Below are 15,913 nucleotides of genomic sequence, written 5' to 3' on the forward strand. Positions count from 1 at the left end.
GCACAACAAAATGGGGGAGATAGTGAGAATTAGGCTATGGTATCTAGACACAATAGTGGGTATAACTGGAATCTACAGGTTGTGGAAGTCTTCGAACAGGCAAATTTAGTTAACATAGAAACTGGAGGAAGCGAGAGGGAGAAGGGGGAAAATCAAGCTTACATGGCAGAAGTGAACGATCAGCTTTCTGAGGTAAGTTCTGAACTCCCTTGTATGCAATGCGAAAATCTGTTTGAACAATTGAAAACAATAACTGATCAGTTTGTTAGTTTGGACGCTCAATTTAAAACGTTAAAAGAAGATCATCATTAAACTAAAACTAGAGAAAACAGTTACTCGGTAAAAATAAAAGCTAGTGAAAAAAATATCAGAAGTCTTAAAGCAAGTCTAGCTGAAAAAATACAAGTAATTGATCTTAGTTATGAAGTGTTAGAAGAAAAAACCAAACTAATTGCTGACAGGGATAAACAGATAGCTGATTACCAGGTAAAAGTGGTGGAATTAAACAGAATAATTGAACAATTTAGAAACTCCTCAGCAATGCTTGATCACATCGTAAGTGTTCAACGTTCCCCAGTTAAAAAAGGGGGAATTGGATATTCTGAAGTTCCACCACCATATAACCATAACTATACGTATGATCCTAGTAATCAGAAATCTGTTGATGCTGAAATTAGTCAGACAGTTCCTGTCAAAGTTTCGATTAAAGAACCTGAAGTTAGTAAAAGCGAAACATGTAAACCTGTTTCGAATGTTAAGATTTCTGCTCCTAGTTCTGTCTCATCAAATTCGGACAAGTCATCTGAATCAAGTGAGACAAAAGAAGAGGTAGTGTTACTAAAACGTGGGGAGGAATATAAGCCAACTGAAAAGAACTCTCCCCTAAACCCGTTTGTCCCACCATATGTTAGACAAACGAATAGTAATGCAACCTCAACATCTGAAACAACTGTTGAGACGAAAGTTGAACACAGGAGTTGTTTCAGATGCAATCAAATCGGACACCTAATTGCTAATTGCCCTCTCAATCAGAGATTCAGAGGTATGAGGCCTCCGAAAACTGAGAATAAAACTAATAGTAATTACTATAATGGTAAGAATGCTAACTCTCCAAAATTCAGACATTGGACTAATCCAAGATTTCAAAGAAATCGATCTCAGCTTTTCCCAGTAAACAACCGAACCAACAATTATAATTCAGTTAATTCACTAAGGTTTGGATGCCTCATAGTCAATTCTCAAGAAGGTATCCTTATAGAACTTACAGAAATTATTCTCAAACTGACTTTGAACAGCCAAAGTACGGGATGCCGTTTAACATATTTAATCGACCCAAGACCATTAGGTCTTGGGTCCCCAGATTTTAATCCTTTGATTTAATCTTGCAGGAACAGTTGAACAGGACTGTAAACAATCGGTGGGTTGTGGATAGTGGCTGTTCCCGGCACATGACTGGTAACAAGAATTTGTTACATGAATGGAAACCTGTCTAAGGAGGAAGAGTTAGTTTCGCTGGAGAGAGCGGAGGTAGAATCAACGGTATTGGAACCGTAACAAATGGAAAAATGAAATTGGAGAAGGTGAATTTTGTAGAAGAGTTGAAGCATAATTTGTTGAGCATATCTCAGATTTGTGACAAAGAGTACACAGTGCACTTTACTAAAGATGAAGCAATTGTTCTATATCCTGGTTTCAAGATACCAGAGGCATGGGTGGTGATGAAAGCTCCAAGAGAAAAGAACACATACGTCATGGATATGAGGTCAACTGAGATGGCAACAGAAGAATCATGTCTTCTTTCAAAGGCAACTGAATCGGAGTCCGAATTATGGCATCGAAGAATGGGCCATATACATCTTCGAAAAATGAACTACATTGTCAAGAATGGGCTGGTGCTTGGTGTCCCCTTGAAGAATTTCAACTTTGAAGACCAATGCTTATCGTGCAAGAAGGGAAAGCAACACAAGAAACCTCATCACACCAAGAAGGTTAATTCAATAGTCAGCACCCTAGACTTACTTCACATGGATCTCTTCGGTCCCGTGAATGTAAAAAGTCTAGGTGGAACATCGTACCGCTTGGTAATAACTGATGATTACTCTCGATATTCTTGGGTATATTTTCTGAAGACAAAAGATGAGACGGTACAGTTGGTAATGAACTTGATTACCAAGGTTGAGAATATTATGGGGAGAAAGGTTAAGTATATCAGGACTGATAATGGGACAGAGTTCAAAAACTACCAGATGGAGATGTTTTGCTTACAGAAAGGGATAGACCACCAGTACAGCGCCCCGTATACTCCGCAACAAAATGGGGTGGCTGAGAGGAAGAACAGGACGCTAATTGAAGGAGCCAGAACCATGCTGGCTGATGCTAAACTTCCCGTGGTGTTTTGGGCTGAAGCAGTTGCCACAGCCTATTATATCCTTAATCGTGTTTTAACTGTTAAAAGGCTAAATAAAACTTGTTATGAACTTATGCATGGTCGAAAGCCAAACTTAAATGGTCTCGAACCATTCGGGTCCCCATGTACGATATTAAAGAAAAACTCTAAATTTGGTGAGAAAGCCGACGAAGGTATTTTAGTCGGATATATAGTTGGGACACCCAACAGAAGAGTCTTTAATTTATCGAACAGCAAGGTTGAAGTGGTATTTAACACCGACATCACGAGTTACAAACCACCAATGCCAAGCACGGGACCCACTGAAGCTTTTGACTATGATAAATTGTTCAAATCTTTTAATATGCCTTACTTGGATTTTGCAGAAGCTGATGAGAAAATTGCTACACAGATTCTGTATGATGAGGAAGAAAATTTTGTGCAACGTCCACAGTACGATGAATGTCAACCTTCCTCGTCAACTGCTGCTGATACCCCTGCTGCCCCTACTGAAGACGAATTTTTCAATCCTTTTCACTCTCAACAACAATCGCCCATTGATGAAATCTCTTCGAACCTGGAAGACAATCTGCAAGTCAGTGCGGTTCCGACTATTGGAGTTCACAAAAATCACCCTTTAGAGAACGTGTTAGGTGCTCTGTCTGACGAAGACGAAGCTTGAATGAGCACACCTGTGTTTATGCAAGCATTAAATAAACAGGTATCATTAACGAGTGCTTGTACACTTGCTTCATCAGCCAGATTGAACCAAAGAACTATCAAATGGCTCTAAAAGACAGCTCGTGGGTCGAATCCATGCAAGAAGAGTTAGCCCAGTTCGAGAAGATGGAGGTATGGAAATTGGTTGCAAAACCGAAGAATGTGCATGCGATTGGCACCAAATGGGTTTTCAAATGTAAGAGAGATGAGAAAGGAATAATCATCAGGAACAAGGCGAGGCTGGTCGTAAAAGGGTTTAATCAGCAAGAAGGGATCGACTACAATTAAGTGTTTGCTCCTGTGGCAAGATTGGAAGCGATTCGTTTGTTTTTGGCATTTGCTGCACACAATGAGTTGAAGGTGTTCCAGTTAGATGTGAAAAGTGCGTTTCTTAACGGTAAAGTCGATGAGGTTGTGTACGTTGAGCAGCCTCCAGGTTTTCCTGACCCAGACTTTACTGATCACGTGTACAAGTTAAGTAAAGCGCTATATGGACTACATCAGGCCCCTCGTGCCTGGTACGCAACCTTGTCTGATTACTTACTTGAGAATGGGTTCAAAAGAGGAAAGATCGACAGCACGCTGTTTGTCAAGAAAAAGGGGGGAGACTTTCTCCTAGTTCAAGTCTACGTGGACGACATCATCTTTGCTGCTTCAAAAGTCGCCATGTGTCAGGAATTTGAGGAAGTCATGAAAAGGAGGTTTGAAATGAGTGCAATGGGTGAATTAACTTTCTTTTTAGGATTGCAGGTTGATCAGAAGAAGGAGGGGTTGTTCATCCATCAAACTAAATATGTCCAAGACGTTATCAAACGCTTCAAGATGGAGGACAACACACCATTTGATACTCCGGTCTGCGTCAACCACTAGCTGGGTGCTGATTCAGACAGTGACGCAGATGTGGACCCCACCCAATATCGAGCAATCATAGGTTCTTTAATGTATTTAACTGCATCTAGACCTGACATTATGTTTGCAGTTTGTCTCTGTGCTCGATTTTAGGCAAGCCTAAAGGAATCTCACATGAAGGGAGTGAAGAGAATACTGCGGTATCTCAAAGGCAAGCCTAAGCTGGGATTGTGGTACACGAAAGGAGGAGACTTGGATTTGGTCGCTTATATAGATTCTGACTATGGAGGTTGAAATCAGAACAGGAAGTCCACGACCGGTGGATGTCAGTTTATGGGAGGAAGATTGGTTTCGTGGCAGTGCAAGAAGCAGACCTCTGTAGCCATTTCTACCTGTGAAGCAGAGTACATGGCAGCATCAAATTGCTGCTCCCAGGTTCTTTGGATACAACAGCAATTGCGCAATTACGGTCTGAATTTCACTCAAACTCCTATTTGCATTGATAACACTGCAACGATCTCAGTAACTAACAATCCCGTAAAGCACAGCAAAACTAAACACATTGACATTCGTCATCATTTTATACGGGATTGTGCTGAGAATAAATTAATAGTGCTCGAAAAGGTTGATTCGTTAGATAATTTCGCTGATCTTTTTACTAAAGCGTTTGACAGAACTCGTTTTCAAAACCTTGTTGAGTTTAATGGGATGATCAATCCCGAGTAACCGTATTTTTAGTTTTTACTTAAAAAAAAAAAAAACGTCACTATCGCTTAGAATTATGTCGGTTGCTTCAGTTTGAAGGACATATCTTCGAATGTGTTTCGTCCTCACTTCTACCAGTAGATTATGAGGATAGCCATTAACCAGATGACTGAAAGCGACTGGGGCGGTTTATGATGTGTATTTATTCTTTCGCTGAAAAGTAGTCGTTCATACTTAGTTAAAAGGACGCATATTCGTATGTGGTCGGTCCAGCTGATCCATTGGATCTTCAGGATAGCCGTTTACCTGATGACTTTGACTTGATCGGGGCGATAGAATTTGAATTTTTTTTTGGGAGATGATATAATTTTTCAAGTCTACATCTTCGTAAGAAGTTTCTATACAATATTTCAGAGAAAATTGATCCAACCTTGGAAAGTGATACTCAAACTATTTCTGTGTGCTTAACTAGTGAAGTTATTAGGCCTAAAAGACTCTAGAACAGTCAGTGTATGTTATGGTAGCTCTTTATGGTGCGTAAAAGTAGAAGTGATACTAACTAAATCCTCTTGATTTAAAGGGACAACTCATTAAGAGTTGTGTATGTCTCCATATATATCTTTCCGAATGATAGGCCGAAAAGTGATTACCCAGTCATACACGAGCCCGTGAGTGTTCTGATTCCCGAGAAGATGGTGTGTCAAGAAACTGCAGTGATCCAGATTCGGGACTTGCAGTAGTCTACTGTTTGAAGCTATGTAAAATTTTATCAAAAAAAAAATGAGTTTAAGTCTTCTGAAGTTTATTATATTATTATATTATACTTATCATTCAAGAGGCAAGAAAGATAATGGGATGAACACTCTAAAGATCAGATGTACTTATTGTTTACTCAGACACTACGGGTCGAGGTCAACTCGGGGTGACTTGGGGAAAGCCAAATACGCTTTGAGAATAGATAGGAGACATCACTTCTTTGATGTGTTGTACGTTTAAATTTTGAGCTTAATTGAACCTAATCCATATCACAGATTCGATGAAAACCATACTAAGTCGTATACCTGCTTACAACCTGTTTCTTCATGTCATAATACCGCTGAACATGGATCTATGTGACAGTCACTTAAGTAGTATGATTCCTGTTCGGATCTTTTCTAGAACATGCTAGTCCCTATCAAGACTGAAATTTGATCCCGTGTACTTTATTTCTAACATTTTCATTGCATATTTTGTTTTATGGTTTAATACCTGGTTACTTGGTCTTTGATCGTAACATATAACTCTTTAAAGGAAGGTTTTAAAGGAAAATTGAATAATGTTCAAACTTATAAGGGTCTGTTTTGCAAGTTTAAGAATAAGCGAAGTTGTGAAAGGGCGAACTTGTTACTAGGCGAAGTTAAGGGGTAAGTGAAGTTAACCCTAACTTCGCCTGTGTAATGTTCTGCCCTATATAAGGGTCAACTTGGTCAACTATTTACATAATTTTACTAAACCTAGGCGAACTTATCATAACAACCCTCGGCGAACTTGTCAATCGAATCAAACCTTGTTATTATTCCTCAATTTCTACTCGTATTAAAGGTGTGTAGGGTTGGGATAATGTATAATCAATGTTAATCATGATAATAAGATGTTGTTTCGGTCTGATTCGAGACCTCGTTCATGCTAACCTTTAAACACCCACTTTTCAAACTCGTTTTTAACGTGTTCGTAACCAACTTGATCGTCTAGATCTCTTTAGTAACATGTTTTTTAGCGTCCACAATCATCAACTTCAACATGCAAACCCTCGTTTGGCCTACTGGACAATCGCCGTTTCAGTTCAGGCAAAGTTATGGTTAGGCGAAGTTATCCTTAACTACGCCTAAGGCTTAACTTCGCCTGTTACTTTAAATTTTAATTAATCAGGGGCGAAGTAGTTTAAGGGGCGAAGTTATGATTAGGCGAAGTTATTCTTAACTTCGCCTTAGGCTTAACTTCGCCTAATGCTTTAAATACTATTTAAAAGTTAATCTGTTGTCAGGCGAAGTTATTGTATAGGCGAAGTTGTGCTCAACTTCGCCCTATGTCTAACTTCGCTTGCACACTAATGTTAATCTTAAAATCGCTCATGGTAATAAGCGAAGTTACGATCTGCTTTGACGATTCTCTAACTTAGACCGTTTGTGGAGCAGATATTGCAGCTGTAGCAGGAGCCGGTGGTGCCGGTGGTGACGAAGGTGGTGATAACAACCGCCAATTCTTTCCGGGGCACAATATGTACATAACACTGGACCCGGATGCTAGCGGTGTTGATGACTATCGCGAGATCATCACTTTTTTGATCCGCTCGCGTATCTTCCATGCATTTTCTACAACTCTGTCCATCTCTCTGCCGAACATAGAAGACTTCTGGCAGACGGTTGAATACGATTGCAAAATCGAGCCCCCCCGGTAATGCGCGCCACCGTTAACAATCAGGTGGTGCAGTTCTCATCGGAACAGATAAGGGTCGCTTTTAGTTTGGGAACGAAACGAGAGATGACCCTACAGACTTTGTTGCTCCATTCAGAGATGGTGCATTTTTAAGAATGGGTTATTCTGGTCCATTGGGTGACACTCAGAGACGTAAAGGATTTTTGTTGGATCAATGGCGCTTTCTCATGCACGTGATGATCGTGTGCATGTCAGGTAGAAAGGCTGGTACGGACGGGATGGGTGCGACGATGCAGTCGGCAATGACAGCATTGACTTACAACAAGCATTACAGCTTCAGTCAGATGGTGTTTTTTGAGATAGACCGTCAGAGACGAGCGGTGACTCGTGAAAGATTCTTGATGTATCCACGGTTTTTACAAATGATCTTGAATCACGTATCTCCTTCGCTACCTCAGCGCCGACCGATTCGTTATGTAGAGAGTGTCAACAAGAGAATATTTTCACAATGCAGATCATCAAGTGCTCGAAGTAAACCAGAGCTTTGTCCACGACATACTCCGCTTTTTGGTTATTTGATCAACCCGGCGTATGTTGCTCCTCGTGGAGACGAGTTTCGGAATCCGGAACCGCAACAGGCTGCGGTTTCTCAACCACCACCTGTGGTACAGCAGGCATTGCCTGCTGCTCCTGTTGTGGCGACGGAGGAACACGTAGACCTTGAAGCGGCTTTTGGTGGCCAAGGATTTTTTGACATGGAACGAGTTGATCCTGAGGAAGAGGTTCAGGTTTCAGTTGCACAGGTTTCTAGTATGGATGTGCCATTGGTAGCTACGTCAGTAGCTGATTCTGAAAGAACCGACTCTGACTCCTCAGCTGATGATGTTGCTGAAGCAAGACAAATACTGGTCGCTCAAGAAAGGATTCATGGGAAAAGAAAGAAAGATACAGATGACAGTGAATCTGATTTTGAGGAGGAGTTGGGTCGTTTGATTCATCGATCAAAGAGGTCAAGAACGGGTGAAGGATTGGGAGCTGGTGAAAGCTCGAGGGTGGTTCGTTTCTCTCCACCTGCTCTGTCTGGTATGACTATGGTCCCTGCATCGTTGCCTGTCACATGACCGATCACCTCAGGTGCCCCCGTTTTGACAACATCATCTTCTTTTGGCATTCCACCTACCACATTTCAGCTTTCGACTCCAGAAATTGTTTCCTTGCCACCTCCTACACTTACTCCATCGGAGGTTGTTGCAAGATTCGTTGAGTCGACGCTGGTTGCCACCGCAGGGTTATCTGTTACAATACCACCTGCGGTTACGTTTCAACCTGTTTCTGGTGTCCCGGCTACTTTGGGGATCCCTTCACCGTATGCTCAAGACACCTCTCATATGAGTTTTGATTTTGATGCAACCTTATCTGACTTGGACAGAATAGAAGCTCTTGAAAGGGTCGTGGCGGAACAGTCGAGAATAAATCTGATCCAGACTCACGCTATTCAGCGCCTTGTTACAGAGAATCAGATTCAGTCGTCCCTCCTGATTGAGCACGGTAAACTTTTTGATGCTTTGAAATAGTTCTTGGCATCTCAGGGGGAGACGAGCTGCAAACGCGACGAGTTGAGGACGAAGAAGAGGAATGATCGAGACGATGATCCCAATGCATCGAAAGGTGCAGGTGGTGAGTTGCCAAGAACTGAACAAGCTCTTGGGACTTCCACATCTCAGGGGGAGTCTACTGGTGCAACTGGTGAATCGGGGGGTGATGACGTGGTGGTAGTGGATGATGAGGAGATGGTGGATGTTGATATTGAAGTGACGATGATGTGTTACCGATTGAAGAGATTGAGAAGATAGGGGCTGAGATTGTGATTGACAGTGAGGTTGAAGAGGGAGAGATTGTGGAGGATAACATTGAGCATGAAATTCCAGTAGCTGATAAGCCAAATTTGGGTCAAGATACGGGAAGCGAGGAGACTGAATGGGAAGAGCAGCCAAGATGGAAAGAAGGCTATGCTCAATGGCTTGTAAATACAAAGAAACCAGCGGTCCCAACTATGTTTAAGAAGAGTTACAACATCAAAGGGAATGTTGAATCGAAGAAGGGGGTTATATGCTGGTTGTACGATGAGCAGTTGAGGCTGTTTGTGATTAAAGGTTTTGACGGAGTTCAGTATTTCAAGAGATTGTTGAGATCGTTTAATACCTTGCCGGAGTGTGAGGTGAAGGACTTAGCCAAGTTGGGGTTGATAAACAGGAGTGATGATAATATGGCTAGGATTATTGGGAAGATCGTTTGGAAAGAAAGTATAAAAAATAAAAAGTTCGAGTTATTAAAGCCGCAGAAAGGAAAGCTCGTTGAAGATAAAGACAGAGGTATGAGAGCTGATGGCAAACGTTGGATGATAATGAAGTATAAGCCGATCCGGTGTTTAAAAGAAGTGCCGATGAAACAAATGTCCAAGGATGTCTTAAAGAATCTGAAATGGTGGTATGTTGATAGTGAAACAGCTGAAGCGGTGATGGAGGATGAAGATGAACAAGAGTTGCTGAGAGTGTATGATCCAATGCACTTGGTGAATTTGTCTCAAGCTGACTTGCAGGTGCTGAACGAGAAAAATATATTCTATATTCCTGCATGGAAAGAAGAAGGAAAGAAATATCAGAGAGTAGTTTCGGTTTGTGTCAGAGAAGGCGTTCATGCTTGAAGACGGGTGACTCGAGAGTTTTGGGATTACAAGACACGTGATTGAAGATTGAGATATGAAGCTACTGCCAAGGGGGAGTCTGTTGGTGCATGATGTCAGTAGTTCAGTATCTAGTGTCTGTAATCGTGTTAGTTTGATTTGTATTGATATTTTAGTTAATTTGTCTCACAAGTTCGCCTAATATAAGCTAACTTGTGGACAAGCTAAGTTATCAACAACTTCGCCTAGTCTGTTAGGCGAAGTTGTCGATAACTATATATGTTTGGCTACGGCTTATTTTTAAAGAGTTCAGGACGTGTAATTGTGATTTGGCTATCACGTGTTAAAGGAGTTGCAATACAACGTGTCTATTGAGTATTGTAACGTGTCTTTGTACTTGGGTTTAACGTATATCGCGTCTAACACTCGTATCGTCTTACGTAGGGATTCCGCACCTACGTAATACGAGATAATTCCATGTAGATCCGGCTGGGAACCTACAAGTTCGTTGAAAGGTCCCTAAGACGAGAGCAGATTTCGATCTTGCTTGGTTTGAATGATGACGAGTTAACTGTGTTAGAGGCTGAGGAGGACGTGGAGGTTGTGAAAGGTGATCAGATCTTAAATGATCCGATTGTTGAGATGAATACGACATTTATTTATTTATGAGGATGAGGATGTAGAGATCGAGGACATGACTGCTGAGGAATACCCTGATCTATTTCAACACACCAATGTTGATCAGGGTGCTCCAATATTTACTAAGGAAACGGTCAAAGCAGCAGAAGATCATTTGGAGAAGACCTCCAAGGGCAAGAATGTTGTTGATACGAGATTTGATTCAAATCCCGATCCTTCTGTTGCTGACATTCAGAGTTGGTTTGCTCATAGAGACAAGAGAGCTCGGAAGATTATTGATGCACACCGATATGTTGATCATGAATTAAAGGTAGAAGCCATTGCACGTGCCAAAGCAAATCAGAGGACTTCATTCAAGGCTGTGTTTAAATTACAAGGTGACATTATTTCTTGGTTGTTTGATTCTGAATTAAAAGTATGTATTATAAAATGGGAGAAGGGTGTTCAGTACTATGAAAAGATGTCTGACGTCCTCTTATTGCCAAGATGGGATGTGAGTGCTCTTACGTATCGTCCGTTTATTAACCATGGTGGGAACCATCAAGCAAGTTGGTTTCACCAACACTTGTTGTTCGAGGTGAACAACGGGTTTAAATTTTTTAAGCCATAAATTCCAATCCGCAAGCGTATCGATGAGATCGATCCATGGAAAGGACGGGTTGGAGAAAGTTGGTTCTTAAGGTAAAGCCGCCAAAGAACATGAAGCATGTACCAGTGAAGACATTGAACCAACCCATGTATTTATCTTTCAACCGCTGGTACTACGATAACCGAACTGGCGAGGCCGTTATGGTGTTGGGTAAAGGATTAAAGGCCGAGCTGATAAAGATCATTGATCTGATGTGGCTTGTGAATTTAACGGAGACCGACAATGACGTGTTATTCAAGAATAATATATTGATTGAGAGTCGTGAAGACTATGACCGAGCAATGCAGTTTCAACGCGTTGTTCGTGTGTGTCATGAACATGGTATTCACAGCTACAGAGATTGGCAGACAAGACGCTTCAAGTAATTTAAAGACAAAGAGCTCAAGACGAGGGGGTGTCTGTTAGTACACGGTTTTGCGTCTCGAGTCTTTGTAATTATCATTAATGTATTTATCGTTTAATAAATGTAATAATTATTAAGATATTGAGTTAGTTCTTAAGGAAGTCATCTAGTTCGTTAAGGATGTTTAACGAACTAGACTTAAGTTATGTTCCCTCCTGATTCGTTTAGGATGTTTAACGAATCAGGGGGTGTTTCGTTAAGTTATTTCGTTTAATGTAATGTAACGAAGTCGGTGTCTAGTTCGTTATGGAATGTTAACGAACTAGACCCGTCTTCTATATATAGTGGTGTGTCCACTGTTTAAGTTAAGTTTTGAGAATTATATTATTGAACCTCTGTCCAGATCTCTCTCAAGCTTCATTAACGTATTCTGTCTTAATATTATACGTACACATATATACAATTAATACTAATACAAATATATAACATATAAATCGATTACGAGCATCATGACCTAGATCCGTATAATTGATTAAGTAATCCTAGATCTGAGATCGTTTCTAGGGTTCCACAAAATGCTTATCCGACGAATCACTGGTTGTTCCCGTTGAGGATATCCGAGTTGATGACAAGCTTCGATTTGTCAAGGAGCCTATAGAAGTCATGGACTGGAAAATACAAAAGCTCAGATGAAATCGAATCAAACTAGTCAAAGTTCGTTGGAACTCAAGACTAGGTCCCGAGTTCACCTGGGAACGACAAGACCAGATGAAATGAAAATATCCTCATCTGTTTCCAGTAGAGTCAAAAGCTAGTGACACTTCCTAAATTACGGGACGAAATTTCTTAAATGAAGGGAGAATGTAATATCTAGCAAAATTTTTGTTAATGTAATCATGATTATCCATCCTAACATCACTTTATTAATAAAATCTTTCTTTATTAAGGTTTATTATCTTTCAAAGTCAACAAAAAGTCCAAATTTTGACTTGAAACGAGAAAAACGTGCAAATACCTCGGGCAGTGAGCCATAAAGTAAATAAATCATTAGAGCAATTAAACAATCTCAAAAATTCAAAATATATATATGAAAACATGTGAGACAACATAAAAATATAATTTAGGAAGGCTCAAATCACAAAATTTGGAAACTAAGCGAACACGAGTCAGTACAGGACCCGGGAAGAACCCCACATGAATTATTTTCAAGAAAATGATTTTTATGGTCCATATTGTCAGAAATTTGATTTCGTTCAAAGTCTGACAAAAATTATTTAAAACGGAGTTCATTTGGATATTTAAAACACTTAATACGTTAAATGAATAACCAAAATCAACTAATTTATAACCCAACCCTTTCACATAGCCCACCCCCACCCTTGGACAACTCATCCTACACTTGTCCCCATTTTCATTCTTCCAACTCAACCTTTAATCATTACCTTCTAGAACAATCGCACTCGTTAACTAACTAAACACTCCACATACCAATCTAACCCACCAACTCACCACTCTAATTATCCAACACAACACTCTACACCTCCTCCCTCTTCTTTCTAGAAAACTCACGGCCCAAAACACCCCTTAACCATTCAAATCATATACGAATCAATAATTAAACACACGTATACACATAATCAAGATCAATGGAGGTTTAAGAGATTTGAAGATACTAGGAAGGATTAAGCAATTAAGGAGTCATTAGAAAGGAATAAATCTAGGGAACACACACATCACCATATTTATCAAAATCAAGAAATCAAGTAAGTATTGTATTATGGTTAATTAAGTATTTGTAAGGGCCCGATCCCGGTGCCTTACTTTGGACGTTGGATTTACTCATAAACACAGTTCTAAATATCAGAGTTAATAAAAACTTTACGCCGTATATAAAAACTTCAAACCAATATATTACATAACCAACAATTCTTGTCTTAACGAGCATTCATGAGGTGTAGTAAAACACACTTACTTTCCTTATGATTTTATCATGGTTTTTATGCTTAATTGCTTATTTTATGAAAGTATTGGGGGTTAAGTGTAATAATTTACAAAGTTTAAATGTTAATTGTAGGTTTATGAAAGATGGTGAAAAAAAGAGTTAAGTTGGAAGACTTTAGGGGCCTTTTTGGTCAAGTTTCAATGCTACAACTCAAGGCCCGACCCAAGCCCACAAGTTAGAAGCCTTACATGATATTATATTAAATTAATTAACTTAGTTTTCAGCCATTATCCAGCCCTAAATCCTGAATTAAAAAAGAACCCTAACTCCTGCCAAGGTTGCGATCGGCAGCAGCAAAGGAAGAGAAAAAAAGAAATTTGTGGCGGCTGTGGTGGCTGTTGTGACGGCTGGAGAGGAATAAGAACACCAAGGAGAGTCTTGTGCAGCTACAAGGCATCAAATACATCCATAAACTCAGCTCAATAACCTTAAGTATCATCTTTAAACTTTGTTTCTTGTTCAAGAACCCTAACTAGTTGAATTGATCTTTTTCTTTGGATTGTTTTGCAAGTAATTGATTGTTTGACTTTGATTTAGTTATTCTTGGATTTTGAATGAGTTTGATTATATTTATGTTGATGTTTATTATGTTTTACTTGAATGTTAATGGTTGTCCAAACTTAATGAGTAGCTAATCTTGTTTGTTCTACCTAGGTTTGATGAATATTTTTTGGTTTTGACTAGTAATACGGATTGTTAATGACCATGGCTTAAATTGTTAATGTAAAGTTTGATTTAATAGTAAATTAGATTGTGTTTAGTGGCTGTGTTTTGTTTTATTATACCTAATAACCTCGTGCTTTAATTAATTGAATCGGTTTTGATTAGTTGTTGCATGTTTAAGGCTCTTTACTTTGTGTTTAGGGTTTATTTGCGGGAAGTACAACCGTAGGGATAAGTGGGTAAATTAATTAGATAAAATCAGTTGTGAAACACCTTCTTAGAGACTGAGATGTGATAAGAAGTAAACTCGTCTCATTACTTTTACTTGTTAGAATTAAGATCGCGCGAGAGCGGGTTTTGTTCTTGTCGGGTTTGGGTGTTTGAGCGATTAGTTGGTGTAGTTTAAGTTAAGTTGAATTGTTCCTCTATCCTTGGTTGCATAGTATTCGTTTCCATTAGGCTAGTGTGTCGGTGAGACCGAGAGGTGAGTCGGCATTAGAACACGTTAATAATTTGTTTTCCCGGTTTGTTCTTAAAATCAACTAAAATAATTTAGAGTTTGTTAGTGAGACCGAGGGGTGATCTGACCTTCTTGAGCGAACCTTAGTTGTGTCATTATTTAGGACCGGTGTCGTGAGAGTTTTCAATCCATTGTCTTGTCATCTCGTTCAATATGATTCTTACCTAGGTAGACGTTTTTATCACTGCAGTCAAAGTTTCCGAAGTTTTATTAAAAGTTTTCATTTAGTTAAGTTAAGTAGTTAAATCAATTCTAAATAAAACCAATTAAATATTTTGGTGAGTCTTGGTTAGAGTTTAGTGATTATAAACGTTTTCACGTGTCTTCGAGTTCGATATCCGGACTTTCCTCATCTGTGCTATACGCGACCGGTACACTTGTCGTTTGTGTGAACTAGGATAGATTGTTTGGTTTTTAAAGCTTAGTTGCGACTTGTGTTTTATTTATATATATATATATATATATATATATATATATATATATATATATATATATATATATATTTTCGCACATCAGTTCAAATCATTTAAACATAAAACATTGTCTTTTAAATAACGTATCATTTCCTTGAGATGCTAGTGTCTTCAATTCCATGCCATATGGATCCCCTCAAGCGGGCTGCCTCATTCTACTCACCTGCATGCATACTAAAAGTCAGCTACGCTGAGTGAGTTTTAGTTAATCATACAAAATACAATCAGTTCACATACTTGCACACATGCCCGAAGGTGTGTACATCATTCATACTTTACTTTACTTTACATACATAACTATCCATACTACGCAAAGAGCCTTCCGCCCTGTAACCTCACAGATATTATAAGGGTCTCGTCCCCAACATCACATATATTATTAGGGTCTGGTCCCTATCCTCACATATATTATTAGGTTCTGGTCCCTATCCTCACATATATTATTAGGTTCTGGTCCCTTTGTTTCGTGCAACTGTAACATACCTGTCTTTACATACCTTCCTTAATAATACGTGCAATATCCAAAGATCGTTAACGTACTATCAACATAACATACATACATCATTCCTACATCATATATATGTCAATCCTATCTTTAACTACCACCTGACGGTACATGCAATATCCGAAGATCGTTCACGCACCGTCAAGAAATTACAATATATAAATCTTACCAAGCATACACTTACAACTTAAGGTAAGTGTATTAAATATCACATAGAGTATGCACACAGCCCCGAAAAGGTAACAAGGAAGTGGGGCTAGAAACTCACCTGAACGCGATTACGTTCACCGTTTATGGTTATTCCTTTCTTGAGCTGTGCACGACTAACTGTATAACAATTACACGTATCAATTAACTATAA

The sequence above is a fragment of the Bidens hawaiensis genome, unplaced genomic scaffold (genome assembly GCF_021521415.1).
Source record: "Bidens hawaiensis isolate Kalapana, Puna unplaced genomic scaffold, B.hawaiensis_p1.1 tig00009191_1, whole genome shotgun sequence".
NCBI lineage: Eukaryota > Viridiplantae > Streptophyta > Magnoliopsida > Asterales > Asteraceae > Bidens > Bidens hawaiensis.